This window comes from Lissotriton helveticus, chromosome 4_1 (genome assembly GCF_964261635.1).
Source record: "Lissotriton helveticus chromosome 4_1, aLisHel1.1, whole genome shotgun sequence".
Classification (NCBI taxonomy): Eukaryota; Metazoa; Chordata; class Amphibia; order Caudata; family Salamandridae; genus Lissotriton; species Lissotriton helveticus.
This window is the reverse complement of record NC_136063.1, coordinates 2073409861-2073427715: the sequence shown is the minus strand read 5'-3', so window position 1 is coordinate 2073427715 and position 17855 is coordinate 2073409861. Positions and strand designations below refer to the sequence as shown.

General features: G+C 43.6%; 1 protein-coding gene across 2 annotated transcripts in view; it reads right to left on the bottom strand.

Moving 5' to 3' along the window:
• LOC144829528 (SH2 domain-containing protein 1A-like) overlaps positions 1-17855 on the bottom strand; it is a 600010-nt gene that overhangs the window by 205980 nt on the left and 376175 nt on the right. The window lies entirely within an intron of this gene.

Sequence of the window (17855 nt, the reverse complement as noted above, 5' to 3'; positions counted from 1 at the left end):
CACACACATGCAAATACATGGTTGGCATCTTGAAATCGGCTCTCTATTAGAAAAAAGCCATTCCACAATGACCACTGATGTGTACACATGCATTGTGGTACATGTGTACTTCAGGCCTCAGGTGAGCACATGAAGTCATTCTAAGATGGTCTCCGATGCATATGTTTGCAAGCGCATATGTCATGATGCTTGTATGACACATACATTGTGATCCATAAGTGTGTGTGCGTCATAATGAACTAGTGGCTTTGTTGCCATTTTTAATTTGCTTTTCCAGCTTAGTTATCCGCCATTTTAGAGTAGTGAATTAGGTAAGAAAAAGTAAAAAAGGAAAGAGACAGGACTGCAAACAAATGAAGTGAATGTCCAAAAGCACTTTGCAGCTGCCTCGCACTCGTAAATATATTAATAGTAATAATATTAATTGTTGGACCTGACATTTCTTGTGCTCTCTCCTTTCAACATGGTAACAATGGCATACACCCAACTGACATATTTAATTTACTTGTAAGACCCTAGTGAAGTGGTACTACTTGTACCCAGGGCCTGTACATTTAATACTACTAGTGGGTGTGCAGCAGTCATTGTGCCACCCACTCAAGTAGCTCTTTAAACATGTCTTGGGCCTGCCATTGTTGCCTGTATGTGCATTTTTAACTGCCATTTGGCATGGCAAGATAAAACTCTTGCCAGGCCCAAAACTTTCTCTTGAAACAAATATCACCCCTAGGGTATGCCCTACATAGCCCGTATGGCAGTGTGAAGTATATTTAGAAAGATGGACATGTACTTTGAAGTTTTACATGTCCTGTCAGTGAAGACATCTTTAATTAGTTTTTCACCACTGCAAGGCCTCCCTCTTGCTTATGATAACATTCGGTTAACTTATTACATTTTTATAAATGATAACGTTCAATTGGGAGCAGGTAGGATTATCAAATTTGATGTCTAAAGAATTGTCATTTAAAGACCCCTTTAATAGTAAAGTTGGATTTTAAGGCACAATTCTGAAAATACCTCTTTTAGAAAGTTGGCATTTCCTTGTCCTAACCATTTGTTTACTGGATGACATGACTAGCTGCAGCTGGCAGTTGGCCTTTGCATATTCCAGAGAAACAAAGGGCCATAAGGGCTGGCAGGATGGGCCATTTCTGAGGGGGAGGAGCTGTCAATTACTACACTTCCACATCAAAAAGTCTCTGCCTGAGCACAATCCCTAAGGGTTTGACACTAGTCTATTGTGACCCCAGACAACCTGAGACTGGGACAAGCAGGCAGGAAGTTCCAAGCATCTCTGGGGGTGGAACATTCTCCTAGTTCAAAGTGGGCACCCCCAGACCCAACTCTTCAGTACACTTCTGGGCCTGTGGAAGACTCAGAAGGACTGCTGTGCTGCTCTGCAAGAAGAATACAACTCTGCTGCCCTGTTGCCCTGCTGCCTTAATGAAGGACTAGACCTACATCTTGATTTAGAACCACCAGAGTAATTCCAAGGGTCAGTTGGCTGGCCTCCTAATCATAACCTCAGAAAGAGAACATGCTCCCACAACGTTGACCCCAGCACCTGGACTCTGCCAGTTTTGAATCCTCTCCCCTCCAAGAGGTGCCACCCCAGTCCTGGACCCTTAGACGTGGGCCTGAAGGTGCTCTGCCAGCCCAGCTGTGGTCCTATGACAGACCTGATGCATTGCCATGGACCTCTTGGCAACTCCGCATTGGAACTGCTGCTGAGCACACATTCCAAGTACAGGACTCCTCATCACAGTCCGTAGCCTCATTGTAGCCGCCGCTGTGTATGCATCAAGGTCAGCCTGAACCTGTGACTGTGTCCTGGTCCGGCAAGACCATATAAACACAGGTGGTGCTTTATGTTTCTAGACACTACTTTTACTCAAAGTTTTAAAATTGCAGAACTCCAGTTCTGCTGATTGGATTTTTGTCAATATGGCCTCAAATCATTTATTAAATGCAACTCTATTTTTCAAAATGTGTGTGGGATTTTTCTTGTGGTGTGTTTTCACTTTTTTAATGTTGGAATTGCTGCATAAACACTTTACACATTGGCTCTAAGTTAAGCCTGACTGCTTTGTGCCAAGATACCACAGTGTTAAGCACATGTTCATTTGGGGTTTGTTTGTGTTTCACCCTGACAGAAATTGAGGTTTGTGGTTGAGTAGAGTTTCATCCCCTTAATCAGTAACCCACTTTCCGTCAATATTAATATTATAATATGAATTATAATTATGAATATAAATCATTTAGGGCCCGATGTAGGTAAATCTTTTTTACCACTTCTTAAATACCGATTCATACCGAATCGGTATTTAAGAAGTGGTAAAAAAGAGGAGGGCAGATGTAGGTAATTTAATTTTTATAATTACCGAATCGGAAGGAATCGGTATTTACCGATTCGGTAAATACCGAATCGGTAATGCCCATTGATTCCTATGGGCATTGAAGCCCATAGGAATCAATGGGCATTACAGAATCGGTATTTACCAAATCGGTAAATACCGAATTTTGCAAGGGTGCAGGGGGTGTCACTTTGACACCCTCTGGCACCCCAATTACAGGCATGTGTGTCACATGGCACAGGTGTGCATGCACAGATGTGCATGCACACCTGGATTCGGTATTTTACCACCCAATTGGATTGGGTGGTAAAATACCGACTCCTAAAGGCCTGTGGCACTGTTTGCAGTGCCACCTACATGTGAGATTTACCGAATCGGTAAAATTACCGATTCGGTATTTTACAGAATCGGTAAATTTACCGATTCGGTAAATTTACCAATTCTGTAAAAACGGACCCCTACATCTCAATGACCCATTTACCAGTCAGTAACGGCCGAATTCGGCCGTTACGACCGGTAATGGCCACCTACATCGGGCCCTTAAATGGGGAGCTGGACGGAGGACTTTGAGGAGTGGGAGAAGGTGAGTAAATAGAGAGTACACAAGGCTGCACACTGTGAGATGAGAAGGAATAAGTTGGGGGAGAAACTAAGGAAAGATATGTACTCACATGCACTCCAATGGAGTGCTGAAAGACAAATAAATAAGTGTCCCCTCAAGTCAGTAGTGATAGGATACAACATATTAGACAACAAAGCCATCCTATCATGAACTAGTAGCTGACCCAAAGCATACTCCAAATATTCTATTCCATTCTGAAAGCACTCATAAATCGCATAGTTATCCGTAGGCCTCTCAATGATAAAAGTGCATCACAGAGGAATACACTGGCCATACAGAAATTTTACAAAGATCTGTTTTGGAAGAGCCACATTTTCAGTAGTTTATGGAATGGAAGTGCTTTTTTAACAGAGTGAATAGAAAGCAGAAGGCTATTTCACAGCTTAGCGGCATTAAATGAAAAGGCGCGCCCTCCCTGTCTAGCTTTCTTAATAGCACGGACTTCAGTGAGAAAGGCATTAGTGGAGCGCAGCGATCTCGCAGGAGTGTAGAAAGACAGCAGGGGGTGGGTGATCAAAGTTCTTTCATCACAGAGAGCACTATGGGCAAATTCAAAGTGACTTGAACTTAATCCTCTCAGCCACAAGAAGCCACCGGAGAGATCACAGAGCTTGTCGGGAAGGAAGATGTCTCGGAATATGATACAGCATCTGAGCAGCTGCATACTGAACTATTTGCAGCCTCTTTATTGATGCTTTAGGTGATCCCAGATAAAGAGAATTGCCGTAGTCCAGGCAGGAAAGAATAAAGAACTGGACAACCAGTCTTTAGGAAGTGGGTTGCAGAAGAGGAAGAATTTTGCACAGCAGCTTAAGCATCCCGTAGCAGTCGGCGGCCTATTTATCAGCTTGGGAATCAAATTGAAGAAATGCATTCAGCCACATTCCCAAGCTCTTTATAACCTGTTTGGGAGCTGGAGGAGAACCAAGGCAGCTGGGCCAAGCCAGATTGAAGGGTCGCTTGGAGTTATTGCCCAGGATCATCAGCTCTGTTTTGTCTCCATTAAGTTTAAGTTAGGAGCTCTTCGTCAAATTAGCGACCAACTCTAAACATGGATTAAGGGACTGGGAGACTCAACAATAGCTTTTAGAAAGAGAAAAGACCAATTGTGTATCATCTGCGTGAGACATTATGGAGATCCAAAAAGGGAGGACAATGTCAACAAAGGTCTCGTAAACATTAAACAGAGTGCGGCTTATTGAAGAGCCCTAAGGTAATCCACATTTGAGGGAGCAACTGATCAATGTGCAGTCATCCTGGAAGGTTTGGAAAGTCTTATCCACCAAGAAGGACCTAAGCCAAGCTAGGGTGGTCCATTGATACCGTATTTCTGTAGTCTATCAACCAAAATATGGTGGTTGACAGTATTGAAAGCTGAGCTATGATCAAGAAAGATTATTTCTGTAGTGCCTCCCTAATCCAAGAGCTTCTTCTACAACTGCCAGAAGAGCAGTCTCTGTACCATTACCCGGATGGAACTCAGTCTGTGTGGGATGCAACAAATAATTTTTCTCTAAAAATTCTGAGAGCCTGAGGTTGATGTGCCTTTCGAGTATTTTACTAATTCCAGGCAGAAGGGAAATAAGACAAAAATGTCTAGGATCAACAGGGTTGAGGTTGGGCTTTTCCAAGATGGGTATGACCATGCCATGTTTCCATTCCACAGGAATAATTCTTGTGGTTATCAAGAGATTCGGTAGTTCAAGCAGGGTGGGAGGAATCACCTCTGCAAATCTGAAAAGAAAACAAGGGAGAGCCGGATCACAAGGAGAGCCAGATTTAATTTTTCTCAGAATATCGGCGATACTGTCTAAGGTCAAAGCAAGAAAGGCAACCAGTTTCCTTATGTTGGTGTCTGACACATGTTCCATGGAAATAAACAAACAGATACCACTCATTTTGGGTATATCCTCAGCATTTGGGGAACACCTTCCTTGTTTTTAGGTCCCCTCCCACACCAACAGGCCCCTTGGTGTCATGCTTATCATTGGGGTCATCGTACCCCTCTACGGGGTACGGCGTGCTACGACCTACGGATACGCGGGAGCACTTGATAGACTATGTGTGGTGCGGATGAGGGGATGTTTTATGTGAGTGTATGGTGGGGTTTAGAACTAAGTAACTTAATAACATGTTCCATGGAGCCAGCCATGTCAGATGAAGGAGGCACTTAGAACATGTCATAAATGGATTGGATTTGCCTCTGGAAAACGTTTGCCAGGCCGTTGCATATGGCGGGAGAGGTTTCCAGAGTAGGGCTGTAAGAGGAAGGCTCTATATATATGTGCATTGATGCATTGGAAGCAATAGGTCCGCAACAGTAAGCTGCAGCTGTCTGTAGCTGGGACCTAAGATGATTAACCACTGCCTTTATCCACAGTGCTTATTAAACATTGAGCTTGTAGTCCTGGTTCATGGACTTTTTTACTGCTTTCCTTTTTCATATGATTGTAGGCAGCCAGAAATTAGATTTATCATTTCCTACAGAAACGGCTACATTTGCTCTTACCACTCAACTATAAATCAGACACTGCAACCTGCTCCCACTCTGCAGTGGGAGCAGCTTGCAGTCCATCGTCCAAGCTGATTTCCTGTATTGTCCAAGAGAGTCTGCATTAAAAGCTCATGGTGGAGAGCCTCTGGTAGGAAGAACATGATCTGAGCATAAGAAGGAACAGCTGATAGCCAAAGCTAAATGAAAGCTCTTGAGATCGACGTGATGGTCATTCTCAGTCAGTTCTTTGTGATGGAAGGTCTTTAAATCAACAGTCACTATCCACAGGCAAGATACAAATGGGCTATAGCCTTTTGAATTGGATCATTGGAATGCTTTGGTGAAGAACTTATAAAAAGATGATATTTTGATTTAGATTCACTTTTCTTACTGGAGCACAGCACATGCATTACAATTAAATTAAGCAGGCGTAGGGTTTCTTTGGACTGTGTCACCATATGACAAATTGGACACATTATTAGCAGTAGCACCACTGAAATCATCCGAGCACGACCCATAGGGAAAGATTATAAGTGAAGTTGATTTTGGACAGAAAATCCCTGCCTTTTCCGGAGCTAGAGATACTGTTGCCTCAGTTTATCCAGAGGGGCAAATATTCTCCCAATCACATGTCTTTGGAGAATAACATGGGGTCAAAGCGTGTATCTCTCTTGGCCACTTCCCCCTGGAGTTTTACCCAGTGAATTTTTTCTACTTGTAATTCTGATGGGGCTGGTTAATGGCGCCATCAGGATTGCTAGGGACATTTAGGGTGAGGCCACTAGTGGAAGTGACTATACATGTTGAGGATCTTTTCTCATTACATCACTTTTAGTTCTGCTGGTGAGCTTTCTGTCAATTGGCTGCACCTGTTGCATAAAAGCACCTTGAGAAAAACACATTGAACATTTGTCATCACATAGGGAACTTCAGAACCCTAAATGATAGGATACAAACTTCTTAATTGCGGAGGATGAGATATATACACAACCCTCTGCCCTGTGTTATCAGTATGGAGGACGTGACACCTTGTCTCCCACTGAAGGGAGGACATCTCTTTGGTGCTTCAAGTAGATTGTTTTCCTTTTTTATCCCAATCTGCCCTCAAGGGAGATGTGGGGGGGAGGGAAGTTGGGAAGGCCCGCTCGACTCCAAAGGTCATTTATTTATAAAAAGAAACGGGGTATTGGTCGGCCTACCCAGGCATTGAGCTGTACCCCCACCCATCAAGACCCTAACCATCTTTCTGCCTCCCCCTAAGAGGTTGAAGAGGGGTGCAGGTTGGTGGGTCAAATCATTCGGCCATATCCCTAACCTAGTTTAATGTTTGAAAACCAACCTAGTAAATCTATGCACGTCAACCCACTCTGCACTCCCCTGAGTGTCTAGTTTTCAGAAATGTACGCAGTTGACAGTATTCCCTGGGTCCTGGTTGATCCTGTATCAAAATAGTGCAACAACACACATTTTTAGAATGGGTCCATGTCAATGGATACATTTTAATATTTATATTTTGCATTTTGAGTCCTTTACTTTTGCGGGATCTATGGCCTGCAACACAAGTGAGATCAGCTTGTATCAGAAGAAGATGGGAATAGTGGGTGATAGTAATTTTGTGGATCCCCACAAATTCCAGGACTTTTACTCACAGAGATAATAGGGAAATCCATGATTTTAGCCACATTTCGATATTTGCAGGACATTCTTGGTAAAAAAAAACATAGAGGGATCCATGTCACACCACACTGGCCTCTGCAGACATGTCTGTGTTTATACTGTTTTTCTTAGTGAAAGCCATGCCAGGGCCCAAATACTGGGTCCATTTTAACAGGAAAATACACATATGTGTCCTTGTTGAATCTTGAGGCCTTTCCTGTTGCAGGCAATAGGCCCAACCACATCCACCCTGGCCGCTCCTCTATGTCGAGATTTCAGAAATTGCTGGGTTTTTTAGGTTTCCCCTTGTGCTTGCTGAGCCAAGCTCCAAATTCCAGGTCAATTTCAACAGGAAAATGATGGTGTTGCTTCCTGCATTTTGGAGCCTTTGCTGTTGTGAGTGAAATGTCCAATCACACAAGTGGGATACCATTTTTTTCAGGAGAAATGTGTAATAAGAGTGTTAGTTATTTTGCTGATTCTCACAGATTCTGGGATATTCCCTCAGAGATATGTGAGGAAAATCCATGGTTTTAACTAAACATAGAGCGGCCTATACAAGTCTCACCACCCTTGACTCCCCTGGGCCGCTAGTCTTCAGAAAAGTCTGGTTTTGCAAAGTTTCTGTTGGTGCTGGCCGAGCCAAGGCCCAAATACTGGAGCAGTAAAATCTGTATATCTCCGTTTTGCCATTTTGGTGCATTTTCTGTCGTAGCCAAAAGGCCTAGCCACAAATGTAGTAGCATATTTATCTGAAAAAGTGTTGCCACAGTGTGTGTGGAATTTTTGTGAATCACCACTGAATCTGAGACTTTCCATCACAGAAATATGAGGAAAGTCTGTGATTTTAGTCAAATGTCGATATTTACATGGCATTTTCTGTAAGAAACTTAGTGAGAGTCATGCAAATTTTGCCACCCTGGCTTCCATCAGTGTCTTGTTTTCAGGAAGGTCTATGTTTGGTGTTTTTCCCTGGGTGTCGGGCAAGCAAAAGAGCATTGGCAAACTGCAGCTACCTATACCTCCATAGTGGGTCAATTTGAACAAGAACAATTTGATATTCCCTTGTTGATTTGTGGGACAATGGACTCAGGTACAAAAGTGCAGTACTATTTTTATGAGGAGAGCTGTGAAAATACAAAATAATAGTAGTTTAATCATCAATTGGTTTTCTCTCCATTTTTCGATGGCAAAAGTAAGAGTGTGCATGATGGAACACATTAGGCTCCACCTCCTTGCATTTTTCAGCATGCCCCCTGAATCACATGATACTGTGGGAAATCCTAATTTCAGAGCTATACAAGTAACTACTATTTCTAATCTCATTATCTTGGGCTCATTAAATAATGCATAGATTTCCCTTATACTCATTTTTCAAATTTGAGATTTTATCATGTCAATTGATGCATAGTATGCAAAGAAGAATCATTAGAAGTACAGCTCATTTTTTATCTCTTGATTATACTTATTTTTGGACAATCAACAATATATATCCCTGCAACCAGAAAATCATGATGGGCGTAGCAGTATATTACATTTATAAATCAGCTATGAGGGCAAAGAATTACAGATGAAAACCTGCATATTGTAGTATTTTTAGTAGTGCTACAATACTGCTAATAATATACTACAAAGTGCTATTTGCATACCTACATACAGAGGTCAATGCTCTGTCACACCTATCTCTTGCGCGTGTAGATCTCCGCCCGACTGCGGAGATCCCCCACATGTAAGTATACATTTTAGGAGTATGTGTAGGATGATTGAGGGGAGTGGCTGGAAAAAGGGAAGATGTTAAGGGGGTAGTAAGGAGGAGATACAGAGGGGTTTGAGAGGAGTTCAGGAAGAGACATACACCCCTTCCACAAAAGAGTAAGCCCCTTTTTATTTACAAACTGCCCTTCTATTGTTACTGTAGCCAAAAAGACCCCACGACAGTCATAAATGTACTCCAGCATAGAGTAAGTCCAGCAGTACAGTCTATAGAAAACAATGGTGGTAGGAACTTAAAATAAAACCTAAAAGGACCTAAAAATAAATTACATTATTTAACCTATTAAAAAATATAATGGCATTTTATTTCATGTAAAAAGAATCTAACAATAAAATGTAATTATAATTTATTTTGAAATATTTTATTTACCCATATAATAACATATTAACAGTTAATCTCACATTTAAATTATTGTTAATCACTTTTAATATGTTTACATCCAGTTACCATTTATATTTAGCGCAAAAATATATATATATAATTTTAAAACTTTAATAAACTTGGATATTTCCCTGTAGTAAAGTGTAGGGAAAAGTTTACACTTCAGTGGTGGAGAACTCTGCCTACATGTTACAGTTAGTAACTTTACATTCTTGCAATAGGCTCCACCCCCTAAATTCAGAGCTTGGGAACACGTAAATGTCCCCTTGCTAAACTCCGAATTTTGACTTAGGAAAAAATACTAAAAATTGCAATAAGTGTGACAAACAAGCAATTGCAATGCATTAGGTCTCGCATTCACTCGAGTTTGAGCTATTGGCGTTGTACAGGACAATGCCTTTTATTTATGTTTTGGGTTTTAAAACATAAATCAAAGGGATTGTCATTTACATTACTAATGGCTTAAACTCTCGCAAATGCGAGACCTATTGCATAGCAATAAAGGACCTTCTATTCCGCTTGTTATATTGAAAATATAAGAGGAAGAGACCGTCCTGCGACGTCTTCAAAGTAGTGGTAAATAGTGCAGTGAAGAAGATGTGTAACTGTTGTAAATTACACAGACACAAAGTGTGAAGTGAGAGTTACATATGATCCAAGCTATAAACACTAACAAAGCGCTCCAACACCTTTTGCCCTGTGATTACACTGTCGCGGCTCTGGAGAAAAAGTGGGAAGGGGGATTATTTTCTGCCCTCTCTGTGATTTGAGTGTGCAGTGTGGCATTGCGTAATGTCATTGTGATCTTTGGCCTAATAAAAACACTCCAGCTGGTGCAGGACTGGCTGTGCTTTATGGCAGGTACGGAGGGAGGGAGGGAGGGATCATCGCGGCTGCAGCTCCGGCCTCGTGAAGTGCCCCTGCTACTACTAGTGAGCGACAGGCACTGAGGTGGTGGTATTGGTGGTGGTGGAATTGTATTGGTGGTGGTGGTATTGGTGGTGGTGGTATTGGTGGTGAGGTATTGGTGCTGGTGGTGGTGGTGCTATTGGTATTGGTGGTGGCATTGGTGGTGGTGCTATTGATGGTGGTATTGGTGATGGTGGTATTGGTGGTGGTGTATTGGTGGTGATATTGGTATTGAAGTGGTATTGGTGGTGGTGGTGGTGGTATTGGTGGTGGTGGTATTGGCAGTGGTGGTGGTGGTATTGGCGGTGGTATTGATGGTGTTGGTATTGGTGGTGGTAGTGGTGATGTTGATCTTGGGGTGGTGGTATTGGTGGTGGTATTGTTGGTGTTGGTGGTATTGGTGGTTGTGGTATTGGTGGTATTGGTGGTAGTGGGGGTGGTATTGGTGGTAGTGGTGGCAATGGTATCGGTATTGGTGGTATTGGGAGCGGTGGTGGTATTGATTGTACTGGTAGTGGTGGTATTGGTGGTGGTGATATTGGTGGTGGTAGTGGCATTATTGGTGGCGGTGGTGGTGGTATTGGTAGTGTTATTGGTGGTGGTATTGGTGGTGGAGGTATTGGTTGTGGTGGAGGTATTGGTGGTGGTGGTATTGGTGGTGGTTTTGGTGATGGTTTTGGTGGTGGTATTGGTGGTAATGGTATTGGTGATGGTGTTATTGGTGGTGGTGGTATTGGTGGTATTGGTGGTAGTGGTTTTGGTATTCTTGATGCTGGTATTGGTGGTATTGAATTACCAAAAAAGGGTTTGGTTCACACTCAGCAAGGCCACGCCACAATAACAATTGACATATAGAAACGCCAGTGCTTCCACTTTTCTTTAACCTTTTACAAAAGGGAAACAAATAAAAAAAGTCCCTCTAAACCACTCTTTCAGTTTGAATTGATCTGTTTTATTTTTACCAATTTTGAAAGATTCACAAACAACTCTTCTTCCCCCAAAAAAAGAAAATATGTCCTTTGGGACCTAATCAGTGTTATATTTGTGACAGACTCTCATCTACAATGTCCCTATCACTCACACCAAAAGTGACCCATTTGTACTTTTGTTGGACTCATTCTCACATTCATACAATCATCCTCTCTTCATTCACACAAAAACCCTCCCTGGAATACCCTAACGAAATCCTTACATGAACAAAGGCCATCATAAATTCACAGAACAATACAGATCTTGAAAAGATAACCGCTTGATTGGCCTAAAGTGTCATGATCGACGCGTTTCGAATCCCTTCTTTCGAGGGATTCTCCTCAGGACCGAAAATATATTTTCTGACACAAGAACAGAATCATGGAGACCTCTCTCTTAACATGTTTAAAAAGTCAAGGCGCGGCACGCCTTATTGGGGGTCGCTTCCTCAGGTCTGTGAAGATTTTCCAATTATTGAATAGTGTTCTGATCTTGATTTGTTATCCTCAAAAAATTACTTTTTCTGTTGAATTGGATCAGATCCCTCTAGTTGTTTCAGGGAGGCTACGTCAAATTACTCCATGCGACGGAAAGAGTGGATAAGAGGGACTTGTTTTATTTGTTTCCCTATTGTAAAGGGTTTAAGAAAAGTGGCAGCACTGGCGTTTCTATATGTTAATTGGTATTGGTGGTATTGGCAGTGGTGGTGGTGGTATTGGTGGTGGTGGCATTGGTGGTGGTATTGATGGTGTTGGTATTGGTGGTGGTGGTGGTAGTGGTGGTGGTGGTATCGGTATTGGTGGTAGTGGTATTGGTGGTGGTGGTATTGATGGTGTGGTGGTGGTATTGGTGAAGGTGTTATTGGTAGTATTGGTGGTGGTGGTATTGGTAAGTATTGGTGGTGGTGGGTTTGGTGGTGGTGATATTGGAGGTAGTGATGGTAGTTTTGGTGGTCGTCAGGTGGTATTGGTGGTGGTGGGGGTGGTATTGGGGTGTTGGTGGTAATGGTGGTGGTGGTATTGGTAGTATTGGTGGTGGTGGTATTGGTAGTAATGGTGGTGGTGGTATTGGTTGTGGTAGTGGCAGTATTGGTGGTGGTGGTGGTGGTATTGGTGGTGGTGCTGATATTGGTGGTGGTATTGGTGGTGACGTTGGTATTGGTGGTGGTGGTATTGGTGGGGGTATTGGTGGTGGTGATATTGGTGGTGGTATTGGTGGTAGTGGTACTGGTGGTGGTATTGGTGGTGGTGGTATAGTTGGTGGTGGTATTAGTGGTGGTGTTGGCGGTGGTCGTTTTGGTGGTGGTATTGGTGGTGATGTGGTATTTTTGGTGGTTCTATTGGTATTGGTGATGGTTTATTGGTGGTGGTGGTATTGGTGGTATTGGTGGTAGTGGTATTGGTGGTACTGGTATTGGTGGTGGTGGTATTGGTCTGGTGGTGGTGGTATTGGTGGCGGTGCTGGTATTGGCGTTTGTAGTGGTAGTATTGGTGGTGGTGGTATTGGTGTTGGTGGTATTGGCGGTATTGGTGGTGGTGACATTGGTGGTGGTATTGACTGTGTTGGTATTGGTGGTGGTTTTGGTGATGGTTTTGGTGGTGGTATTGGTGGTAATGGTATTGGTGATGGTGTTATTGGTGGTGGTGGTATTGGTGGTATTGGTGGTAGTGGTTTTGGTATTCTTGATGCTGGTATTGGTGGTATTGAATTACCAAAAAAGGGTTTGGTTCACACTCAGCAAGGCCACGCCACAATAACAATTGACATATAGAAACGCCAGTGCTTCCACTTTTCTTTAACCTTTTACAAAAGGGAAACAAATAAAAAAAGTCCCTCTAAACCACTCTTTCAGTTTGAATTGATCTGTTTTATTTTTACCAATTTTGAAAGATTCACAAACAACTCTTCTTCCCCCAAAAAAAGAAAATATGTCCTTTGGGACCTAATCAGTGTTATCTTTGTGACAGACTCTCATCTACAATGTCCCTATCACTCACACCAAAAGTGACCCATTTGTACTTTTGTTGGACTCATTCTCACATTCATACAATCATCCTCTCTTCATTCACACAAAAACCCTCCCTGGAATACCCTAACGAAATCCTTACATGAACAAAGGCCATCATAAATTCACAGAACAATACAGATCTTGAAAAGATAACCGCTTGATTGGCCTAAAGTGTCATGATCGACGCGTTTCGAATCCCTTCTTTCGAGGGATTCTCCTCAGGACCGAAAATATATTTTCTGACACAAGAACAGAATCATGGAGACCTCTCTCTTAACATGTTTAAAAAGTCAAGGCGCGGCACGCCTTATTGGGGGTCGCTTCCTCAGGTCTGTGAAGATTTTCCAATTATTGAATAGTGTTCTGATCTTGATTTGTTATCCTCAAAAAATTACTTTTTCTGTTGAATTGGATCAGATCCCTCTAGTTGTTTCAGGGAGGCTACGTCAAATTACTCCATGCGACGGAAAGAGTGGATAAGAGGGACTTGTTTTATTTGTTTCCCTATTGTAAAGGGTTTAAGAAAAGTGGCAGCACTGGCGTTTCTATATGTTAATTGGTATTGGTGGTATTGGCAGTGGTGGTGGTGGTATTGGTGGTGGTGGCATTGGTGGTGGTATTGATGGTGTTGGTATTGGTGGTGGTGGTGGTAGTGGTGGTGGTGGTATCGGTATTGGTGGTAGTGGTATTGGTGGTGGTGGTATTGATGGTGTGGTGGTGGTATTGGTGAAGGTGTTATTGGTAGTATTGGTGGTGGTGGTATTGGTAAGTATTGGTGGTGGTGGGTTTGGTGGTGGTGATATTGGAGGTAGTGATGGTAGTTTTGGTGGTCGTCAGGTGGTATTGGTGGTGGTGGGGGTGGTATTGGGGTGTTGGTGGTAATGGTGGTGGTGGTATTGGTAGTATTGGTGGTGGTGGTATTGGTAGTAATGGTGGTGGTGGTATTGGTTGTGGTAGTGGCAGTATTGGTGGTGGTGGTGGTGGTATTGGTGGTGGTGCTGATATTGGTGGTGGTATTGGTGGTGGCGTTGGTATTGGTGGTGGTGGTATTGGTGGGGGTATTGGTGGTGGTGCTGGTATTGGTGGTTGTAGTGGTAGTAATGGTGGTGGTGGTATTGGTTGTGGTAGTGGCAGTATTGGTGGTGGTGGTGGTGGTATTGGTGGTGGTGCTGATATTGGTGGTGGTATTGGTGGTGACGTTGGTATTGGTGGTGGTGGTATTGGTGGGGGTATTGGTGGTGGTGATATTGGTGGTGGTATTGGTGGTAGTGGTACTGGTGGTGGTATTGGTGGTGGTGGTATAGTTGGTGGTGGTATTAGTGGTGGTGTTGGCGGTGGTCGTTTTGGTGGTGGTATTGGTGGTGATGTGGTATTTTTGGTGGTTCTATTGGTATTGGTGATGGTTTATTGGTGGTGGTGGTATTGGTGGTATTGGTGGTAGTGGTATTGGTGGTACTGGTATTGGTGGTGGTGGTATTGGTCTGGTGGTGGTGGTATTGGTGGCGGTGCTGGTATTGGCGTTTGTAGTGGTAGTATTGGTGGTGGTGGTATTGGTGTTGGTGGTATTGGCGGTATTGGTGGTGGTGACATTGGTGGTGGTATTGACTGTGTTGGTATTGGTGGTGGTTTTGGTGATGGTTTTGGTGGTGGTATTGGTGGTAATGGTATTGGTGATGGTGTTATTGGTGGTGGTGGTATTGGTGGTATTGGTGGTAGTGGTTTTGGTATTCTTGATGCTGGTATTGGTGGTATTGAATTACCAAAAAAGGGTTTGGTTCACACTCAGCAAGGCCACGCCACAATAACAATTGACATATAGAAACGCCAGTGCTTCCACTTTTCTTTAACCTTTTACAAAAGGGAAACAAATAAAAAAAGTCCCTCTAAACCACTCTTTCAGTTTGAATTGATCTGTTTTATTTTTACCAATTTTGAAAGATTCACAAACAACTCTTCTTCCCCCAAAAAAAGAAAATATGTCCTTTGGGACCTAATCAGTGTTATCTTTGTGACAGACTCTCATCTACAATGTCCCTATCACTCACACCAAAAGTGACCCATTTGTACTTTTGTTGGACTCATTCTCACATTCATACAATCATCCTCTCTTCATTCACACAAAAACCCTCCCTGGAATACCCTAACGAAATCCTTACATGAACAAAGGCCATCATAAATTCACAGAACAATACAGATCTTGAAAAGATAACCGCTTGATTGGCCTAAAGTGTCATGATCGACGCGTTTCGAATCCCTTCTTTCGAGGGATTCTCCTCAGGACCGAAAATATATTTTCTGACACAAGAACAGAATCATGGAGACCTCTCTCTTAACATGTTTAAAAAGTCAAGGCGCGGCACGCCTTATTGGGGGTCGCTTCCTCAGGTCTGTGAAGATTTTCCAATTATTGAATAGTGTTCTGATCTTGATTTGTTATCCTCAAAAAATTACTTTTTCTGTTGAATTGGATCAGATCCCTCTAGTTGTTTCAGGGAGGCTACGTCAAATTACTCCATGCGACGGAAAGAGTGGATAAGAGGGACTTGTTTTATTTGTTTCCCTATTGTAAAGGGTTTAAGAAAAGTGGCAGCACTGGCGTTTCTATATGTTAATTGGTATTGGTGGTATTGGCAGTGGTGGTGGTGGTATTGGTGGTGGTGGCATTGGTGGTGGTATTGATGGTGTTGGTATTGGTGGTGGTGGTGGTAGTGGTGGTGGTGGTATCGGTATTGGTGGTAGTGGTATTGGTGGTGGTGGTATTGATGGTGTGGTGGTGGTATTGGTGAAGGTGTTATTGGTAGTATTGGTGGTGGTGGTATTGGTAAGTATTGGTGGTGGTGGGTTTGGTGGTGGTGATATTGGAGGTAGTGATGGTAGTTTTGGTGGTCGTCAGGTGGTATTGGTGGTGGTGGGGGTGGTATTGGGGTGTTGGTGGTAATGGTGGTGGTGGTATTGGTAGTATTGGTGGTGGTGGTATTGGTAGTAATGGTGGTGGTGGTATTGGTTGTGGTAGTGGCAGTATTGGTGGTGGTGGTGGTGGTATTGGTGGTGGTGCTGATATTGGTGGTGGTATTGGTGGTGGCGTTGGTATTGGTGGTGGTGGTATTGGTGGGGGTATTGGTGGTGGTGATATTGGTGGTGGTATTGGTGGTAGTGGTACTGGTGGTGGTATTGGTGGTGGTGGTATAGTTGGTGGTGATATTAGTGGTGGTGTTGGCGGTGGTCGTTTTGGTGGTGGTATTGGTGGTGATGTGGTATTTTTGGTGGTTCTATTGGTATTGGTGATGGTTTATTGGTGGTGGTGGTATTGGTGGTATTGGTGGTAGTGGTATTGGTGGTACTGGTATTGGTGGTGGTGGTATTGGTCTGGTGGTGGTGGTATTGGTGGCGGTGCTGGTATTGGCGTTTGTAGTGGTAGTATTGGTGGTGGTGGTATTGGTGTTGGTGGTATTGGCGGTATTGGTGGTGGTGACATTGGTGGTGGTATTGACTGTGTTGGTATTGGTGGTTGTATTGGCGGTGGTGGTATTGGTGTTGGTATTGATGGTAGTGTTGGTGGTGGTGGTATAGGTTGTGGTGGTATCAGTGATGGTGGTGGTATTGGTATTGACAGCGGTATTGGTGGTGATGGTATTGGACTGGTGGTGGTGGTGGTATTGGTGGTGGTGCTGGTACTGGAGGTTGTAGCGGTAGTATTGGTGGTGGTGGTATTGGTGGTGGTGGTGGTATTGGCAGTGGTGATGGTGGTATTGGTGGTGGTGGCATTGGTGGTGGTATTGATAGTGTTGGTATTGGTGGTGGTGGTAGTGGTAGTGGTGGTGGTGGTATCGGTATTGGTGGTAGTGGTATTGGTGGTGGTGGTATTGGGAATGGTGGTGGTATTGATGGTGTTGGTGCTGGTACTGGTGGTGATGGTATTGGTGAAGGTGGTATTGGTAGTATTAGTGGTGGTGGTATTGGTAAGTATTGGTGGTGGTGGTTTTGGTGGTGGTGATATTGGTGGTGGTGATGGTAGTATTGATGGCATTGGTGGTGGCTGGTTGTATTGGTGGTGGTGGTGGTGGGGGTGGTATTGGGGTGTTGGTGGTATTAGTGGTGGTGGTATTGGTAGTATGGGTGGTCTTGGTAGTATTGGTGGTGGTGGTATTGGTAGTATTGGTGGTGGTAGTATTGGTGGTGGTAATATTGGTGGTGGTAGTGTCAGTATTGGTGGTGGTGGTATTGGTGGTGGTGCTGGTATTGGTGGCATCAGGGTGGGTATTGGTATTGGTGGTGGCAGTGGTATTGGTGGTGGTATTGGAGGTGGTGGTATTGGTGAGGGTATTGGTGGTGGGGTATTGGTGGTGGAGGTATTGGCTGTGGTGGAGGTATTGGTGGTGGTGGTATTAGTGGTGGTATTGATGGTGGTGGTATTGGTGGTGATTTTGGTGGTGGTTTTGGTGGTGGTATTGGTGGTGATGGTGGTACTGGTGGTGGTGGTATTGGTATTGGTGATGGTGTTATTGGTGGTGGTGGTATTGGTGGTAGTGGCATTGGTATTGGTATTGGTGGGGCTGGTGGTGGTGGTATTGGTGGTATTAGTAATGGGGATATTGTTGGTGGTGGTATTGGTAGTGATATTGGTGGGGGTGGTATTGGTATGGAGGTGGTGGTATTGGCGGTGGTGCTGGTATTGGTGGTTGTAGTGG